Below are 8272 nucleotides of genomic sequence, written 5' to 3' on the forward strand. Positions count from 1 at the left end.
AGATGTTACTCCTTCTACAAATCAGCATACACAGAACAATCAAATGCTGACTATGATGGTCAAATCCAAAAAGTAAAAATGCCATGGGAAGAAAAAAATGGTTAAAAAAAAAATCATTGTAAGCATTTAAGATGCTGTATCTTCTGCATAGTTATACTTCTTCTAAAGCAAACTGGCTGATACACATATATCATAAACAGGACCATTCTCAGCAATCCTTGATGACTGAGTGCTATTCTCAATGGAGCCATTATTCAACAGTCATCTTCAGATCAATTCCCTGTTGTTAATCTAACATGCAAAATTACACATTGTGCTAAATATTAAGACCATATATCGAAGGTACAAATATATTATATGGCTTTGGAAAGCAATAAAGAATCTTTCCTTTGGTGAAAAAAGTTCTAGTGTTACTTTCCAGCTTACTAATAACAGAGAATAAGTTAGCCTTGACCTACTCAAATATCAGATGCCAATAATCATATTCTCCATTTTCTTTTAATGGAATTCTCTACCATCTTCTCCAGTAACACCCCCTCAAAGAGAAATTACAAAGTTATAGTGTATAAACAAATGGAAGGCATATGACCATAATTGGGCAACATCACATAAGAGTTCTTGCATGAAGTCCAGAGGCAGTCGTAAGAACTGTCTGAAAAGGATAATGCCTTAAGTGTCTTAATAGTACCTAGTTTCATTCATGCTGCAGCTGGGCAGACTGCAATTGACTGGATGTTTGCATTGGCAGGAAACCAGACATTGAGGAAGTGTCCAGATATACAGTCACTATCTATACTTTGGTGTATATCTGCAACAATCAGTGTAATGACTGGATACAAGATAAAGGATAAGTGACCAGAAAGGAGTAAAGAAAGTAAGTGGTGGAACATGAAGCTGGAGTGAGTATTCATAGGAAAACGTGAAGTACTCATGTTAGAATTCTCTTTAGAGGGGCTGGAGAGATGACTCTGTGGTTAAGAACACTGATTGCTCTTCCAGAGGTCCTGAGTTCAATTCCCAGCAACCACATGGTAGCTCACAACCATCTGTAATAGGATCCAATGCCCTATTCTGGTGTGTCTGAAGACAGTACAGTGTACTTACATATATAAAATAAATAAATCTTTAAAAAAAATGAATGCTCCTTAACAGTGTTATAAGGAATGAAAGTCAATCCTGCTGCCCATACCATATTTAAATAGGAAAAGTCAGAAAGTGCAAGCATATTTGTGTTTGCACATATGAACCTCTGTTCAAGTACACAGTAGAAAAAAATGTGACCAGAGTCATTGATCTAAATCAGTGGCTTATGATTTCTAAGTGTATCTTGAGTCAAGACTACAGAAGCAATCTTCAAGTAAAGAAGAGCTGTCAAAACTGGATCTGAACTGGGTCTAGTGTAATGTATGGAAGGATACACTGGCTTAGGGACCAGCAAGATCATGTCTGAAAGCATGTTACAAAAACCAAGGCAAACAAAATTATCTTGCCTCTCACTTTGGTTTGAGATGATGTGAGGCTGAATGTCACTGTCATCAATAATGAAAATAATCTTTTGTTGTACACTAAGAAACTATTATTTACAACATATTCACTGATAATTAAATATAGTTGATGGGATGGCATTAGTATCTCTTGATGAAAATAGAAAAGAAAATACTATCTCTTGCAATAACATAACCATAGTTTCAAGGAAATATTTCCTTCATTACGTGTATGCATTTTTGAGTATACATTTGGTCATATTATAAAATGTATTTCTTTTATTAAAGTTAATAATAGCGTAGTTTAATAAGAAAATAATATAATAATAAAATAATGTAATAATAAAAATTAAGAAGACTTTAAGAAGGATATTGTTATAAGTCCAAATGATTAAGAATGTCAATAAAAGCTTCATTACTGATCTTATTTTCCAATAGTTTTAATAAGCAAATTTGCCATATTCTAATATGATGAATTCTTAGGCAATGAGCTGTGTTTATTCCTTGTTTAATTTGGCAAATGTTAACATGACCATTCGTTAAGTATTAGTAATTATATGTTCATAAATATCTGATCATAATATTTCTCTAAGGTTTTTCAAGTTAATAAATCTATCTTAATCCTAACATTCCATATGTCTGCATTTCTTGCTTTGAAATAATTTTTCAAAGATTTTGACTAGCTGAGTGAATAAATGAACAAGTATAAGGAATTCATAGGATCCTCCTTAATACTGTCATTTATATACATGTGCACTCAAATATTCCAAGTACTACAGGACCTATTTAAATCATAATATGCAATTTTGAAGGCATAGCTTATGTTTCTAAGAAATAAATCATTTCTTTAGAACTGAGAAATCCTTTGACAAGGAGAAAAACAAGTAAATAGCATCCCATAGCCCTTGTGTATATAGAAAGATTCACTGGCAGTTTTTTGGGTGGAAAGCACCATCAATTTCTGTGTCTCTTTCTTGTTTTAGCCCCAGGTAGAGTATACCATTCTCTGCACACTATTCCACTGGTGCCTACAGAACCCACATAAATCAGTGCTAGTATTCTTCAGCTCTAGCCTCCTCCCACTTACCAGAGTAATCAACTATTCACAGCTAAAGCTCTACTATATGTTGTAAGCCATACCCCCATAATTTCAGAGGGCTTCACTGTGAATAGATCATAAGAACAGCAAAAGAGGAAGAAAAAAGCATTGTGGATAAAACTGGATACTCAATGAGCAGTGAGATACTAGTGGGAGGAAAATGATGGCTAGTTTTTAAAACTTTTTACTCATTTGTTTTCTTGGGGCTCTTTTAGAGCCAGAATGGGTGCACTTATAAAGAGCTAAGATTTCTAAGCTTAAGGATTCTAAAGAAGATGAGAAAAATGAAAAACATTCTCTCCCAAATAGAGTGTGGGTTAAAATGAGGTTTTTTTTTGACTGTCTCTTGGGATACACTTGAGGTTTCTGGAGTTGAGGGGTGTCTCATTTCCTTCAGGATCATATTCTTGGTCACTGCAACATCTTTCTCCTTACCCAGAAGCCTGGAGAAGAGGAAGCACAGATGTGGGGACCTCACGCTGAGTAAATTAGATGTCTGGAACTCTTTCTTAGTTGCAGGTCTGGAGTTAAGGCCCAGTGATTCTCAGACTTTTCTCCTAGCAGCTGGACTGGAAGCGGATGTTGCAGTAGTCTCCATTACCAGCTGCTGTTGGCTAGTGTAGACAAATAGCTTCCAAGCACCAGCACTGACCTCAACTGTTTTTCTGAGAAGAGTTCTTTTAAGATCAAGGTCTTGAGAGAGGATGCAAACACAATATTCCCTGGGGCGACTCTTGGCAGTAATGATAGCTCACTTTATTAACCTTACACACAATGAGATGCCTTGGGACATTTTGTTTTCTTGATTTGTAGCCACAGATTGAATTCTACACATCTATTTTTCAATTTTTCTATAAATATCACAAGAGTTTTGTATACTCTGCATCTCACAATGACCCAATCGTCCCTCCTCTATGTATGGCAGCAAAATGAGTTGTGAAGTACATACAAGGAGGGAATCTCAACATGTCAGCATGTCTATATTGATAGAAAATGTAAATTTGAATTCATTTTAATGGTTCACTAGTAAAATGTTCAAAAGTATTGTTTAAAATCTGCAAATATCATAGATATGTTATACTCTTTTAGCGGGTATATGAAAATATGACAAGGAAAATCACTGTTTTTTTCTAGTATGATTTAGTGACATTGTCTAACTATGTGCTCTTTGTATCAATCTTATTTCTCTTATATTTAAAATATATATTCATTTCCTATATTTATTACTAAATTTTTTACATCTACCTCTTTTTTATTACTTTTATTTTTATAGTCCAGTCAGTACCCCCTCCAGGTGTGCTCTCCCACATATCCTCATCCAACTCTTCCTTCCCACTGTCTCTAAGAGGAGGTGTTCCCCCGCACCTCCCCAACCAGGCTTCCCTACTCCATGTGGCCTCAAGTCTATCAAGGATTAGGCACATCTCTCATTGAGGCCAGACTAGGAGGTCCTCGGCTGTATATGTGGCAGGGACCTCATACCAGCTAGTCTGTGCTGCTTGACTAGTGACTCAGTGTCTGAGAGATCTTGGGGATACAGGTTAGTTGATCTTCTGGTCTTCCTATGGGATCACCCCCCTCCTCAGCTTCTTCTAGCCTTTCTCTAATTCAACCACAGGGGTCCCTGACTTCAGTCCACTGGTTGGGTGTAAGTATTTCTTCTGTCACAGTCAACTACTTGTTGGGGCTCTCAGAGGACAGCAATGCTAGGCTCCTGTCTGCAATCACACTACAGCATCAGTAACAGTGTTAGGCCCCTGTGCTTCCCCTTGAGTGGGATCCCAGTCTGGGCCTATCACTGGACCTTCTTTCCCTTGGTATCTTCTCCACTTTTTGTCCCTGCAGTTCTTTCAGACAGGAACAATTCTGGGTCAGAGTTTTTGACTGTGGGATGGCAACCCCATCCCTCCACTTGATGCCCTGTATTTCTACTAGAGGTAGACTATAAAAATCTTTAAGGGATAGAAATTTTAAATGTTAAAAAAAAATGTACCCTTATATACTGCCTACACAAGTCACTTCAACTTTAAGGACACAATTCACAAAAGTGAAGATATGACATACTCCATAAAAACATACACCAAGGGATGGCCCTGCCCCTTGCTTCTGCAATGTGACCCAGGTTGACCAACTCAGTCACCACCCAAGTCTAAATCCATAGCTTTGAGTTGTTCCACCCCAGCATCTATTATTCCAGTAGGTGAAATCAGAGCTTCAGGATCTCCTTGACCCTGAGCAACAACAAACTATCAAAAGTTGTCTCAGAGAGGTTCTAGTAATGCTGATGTGGCAGAAGCCAGAGACCTTGAACCAGACTAACTTTGATTGCATTGCATGTGAAGTTGATTAGGCAAAAGGGTAGACTGTATGACACACTGCAGCTTTTAATGTCACTACCTCCAACAAACATGTGATGGAGAATCAGGAAAGATGGGGGAGAAGAGTGGTATGTCCAGAACTAAAGATAAAGTAGCTGTGATTGTGTGAAAGAAGGCTGCGGGTGATGGAGGAACAGGTAGCCCACCAGTACAGTTGGCATGATGGTGGGCAGCAGCCCGGGCTTCTGTGGACTTAGCCCAAAACAAGCTCCCCAGCCAGATGATTACCCTGACTCTGAACAGCAGCAGAATGTTCAAGATAAAGAATGGTGTATTTGCTGAATTGGACCTTCTTGAAATATCAGAAGCCATTAGGAAAGGCAAATGATTTTCCTGGAGATGGCCTACCATTTTGCTTGGCTGTGAGAGAGGCACATCCCCAGAGACTTCATCCCAGGATTGTTTCTCACTGCCAATATACCTCTCCTGCCATTATTACGTAGCCTAATGATTCCTGAGCATCAGGCCACCCCATTTTGGGCAAATTTCTTGTAGATCAACATGAAGATGAACTTTCATGAATTAATACTGTTTAAATGAATTAATGATTTTATACAATTCAAATAATTTTAGGAAGAAAGTTTAAGGAGATGGTTTTAGTTGTTTTGCCAGAAAGATATGATAGTTATAATCAAGAATACAATATACTCCCTCATCATAGAATAGTGAGTAAAGGTTTATAATAAGGAATATAATGAACTTTCTTTTTTGTTTGTTTGTTTGGGTTTTTTTGTAGCGTTTTATGGTAAAATAGTTTTCTTTCTGCTATAACACATTACATAGTGTTCTCTGAAATTTGCATGTGAATGTTCTTGAAACAAAGGAGGATCAGTGTGCATTCATAAAGGAAATACATTAGGAACAGAAGTTACAAAATGCCTTTAACGCCTGGTGAGAAACACTAATTTTTCCTCTACAAAACGCATCCCTATCGCCTACCTTCTTTAAACGAAAAGTGCAATTCAACACTAAAAGGAAAACTTTCCATACAAGTTTCTCAGAAAGAACAGAGATGCACTCAGCTTCCAATGTGTTTTTTGTAGAGTCTATGTTAAAGTAGTTTTCTTTCTGGCATAACACATTACACAGTGTTCTTCTAAATGGGCATGTGAATGTTCTTGAAACTAAGTTGAATCAGTGTGGGTTTGTAAAGGAAATATATTAAGAATAGAAGTTACAAACTGCCTTTAACACCTGGTGAGAAACACTTAGTTTTCCTCTACAAAACGCATCTCTATTGCCTAACTTCTTTAAACAAAAAGTGTAACTCAACACTAAAAGGAGAATATTCCATACATGTTTCTCACACAGAACAGAGACACATTCAGTTTCCAATGTGTTTTGTGTAGCGTCTATGTTAAAGTAGTTATCTTTCTGCTATAACACATTACACAGTGTTCTGTGAAATGTGCATGTGAATGTTCTTCAAACTAAGTTCAATCAGTGTGCGTTTGTAAAGGAAATACATTAGAAACAGAAGCTACAAACTGCCTTTAACGCCTGATGAGAAACACTTAGTTTTCCTCTACAAAACACATCTCTATCGCCTAACTTCTTCTTCTTCTTCTTCTTCTTCTTCTTCTTCTTCTTCTTCTTCTTCTTCTTCTTCTTCTTCTTCTTCTTCTTCTTCTTCTTCTTCTTCTTCTTCTTCTCTTCCTCCTCCTCCTCCTCCTCCTCCTCCTCCTTCTTCTTCTTTTTGTAAAAGAAAACATTTATTTTGGAACTTATGTACAGTTTCAAAGGATGAGTCCCATGTGCATCCATGGTAGGAAGCATCACAGCAGGCAGGCAGGGATGTTACTGGAGCAGGAGCTGAGAGATTACATGTTAATACACTAACCATAAGATGGGATGGGAGGGGGGGGATTGGACCTAGTTGGACTTTTGAAACCTCAAAGCCCAACCCCAGTAACCCACCTCCTCCAACAAGGCCACACCTCCTAATCCTTCCCCAAACAGTTCTACTATTTGGGGACCAAGAATTTGAGTCTATTGGGGCCATTCAAGCCACCATGGGTAGGACTAATGGAAGGATCTTAGGTCTAGTGTTATGCATTAGATGAGGGTTCCTGTATTCTGGTCTCTCTCGATTTCCTGGCTTAAGATGTAGCATGAACTTGAATTTCTAGAACCATGGGCCAAAATAAACCTCACTTTACTTCATCAGTAGCCGACGTCAGGTATTTTGTTATAGTGAGGGTAAGCTGGCTAATGTAACACAACAACCTGGCATGCGGTGCAGGAACATGAGTTGTGTTTGCCCCCGTCTGCCCCTCTGTTACTCAGAGCCACTTGTTCCTCACTCTAAAGTTGTCCAGTCTTCTCAGATCATCCTCAAGGTTCTTCTTTGTAGAAGATTTCTAGTTATAAGGACTAACTACCGTCCCCATGGCTGTGATTAGTCCAAAGGTCATGCAGACACTCATCATCTTTCATGTCTACTATCTTCTCCAAACTCCCTCTTCTGGTACTTAACCAGCTTTTGTATAGTGAAGGAACCTAGACTTTCATCCCTAAATTCTGAGCTCCTGGGTGCCATATTTTTGTTAGGCTGTGGCTTTATACTTGTTCTACAATTAAAACTTGGCACTGAAGTAATGCAATGCAAGACAGCCGAGTGTGCTATCTCTTCATGTGCCTTTCTCCCTGCCCTCATGAGTAGCAGCATCCTTTCCTTCTCATGACATAGCATCATTCCAAATCCCATGATGTAGCAGCATCCCTTCCTCCTCATGTCATGGCAGTATCCCTCTATGTCCCCATGGTGCAGCAACATCCCCATCTCCATCACAATGAAGTCTCAATGTCCCTGATTCCTTGTTATGTAGCAGCACTCCCACCCTCTATGGTGATCATTGCCAGTTTCTTTGCCCAGTTTTAAAATGAGAAACTTTTTTTCTGAGACAGGGTTTCTCTGTGTAGCCCTGGCTGCCCTGGAACTCACTCTGTACACCAGGCTGGCCTTGAACTCAGAACTCAGAAATCTGCCTGCCTCTGCCTCCCAAGTGCTAGGATTAAAGGCGTGCGCCACCACCATCCAGCATTAAAATGAGAAACAACATAAGTGTCTTGGTTACTTTCTCATTCTTTTTTTTTTCTTTTTGTTTGTTTTGTATTTAGAAGAGTTTAAAATCTTGGCTCTTACTGTGGTACAAGCCCAAAATAAGAACAATTTTTAGACATTGGGTTTCATTGTAATAAGGCTATAATACAATGACCCTCACAACACCAAAGAATTTTACAACCATCATAGCTAAGCTGAGAGTTGATAGTTCTGCTGCACCAAGAAATGAATTGTAGGCTCGATTTTT

Source organism: Mastomys coucha, unplaced genomic scaffold, assembly GCF_008632895.1.
Source record: "Mastomys coucha isolate ucsf_1 unplaced genomic scaffold, UCSF_Mcou_1 pScaffold21, whole genome shotgun sequence".
Classification (NCBI taxonomy): Eukaryota; Metazoa; Chordata; class Mammalia; order Rodentia; family Muridae; genus Mastomys; species Mastomys coucha.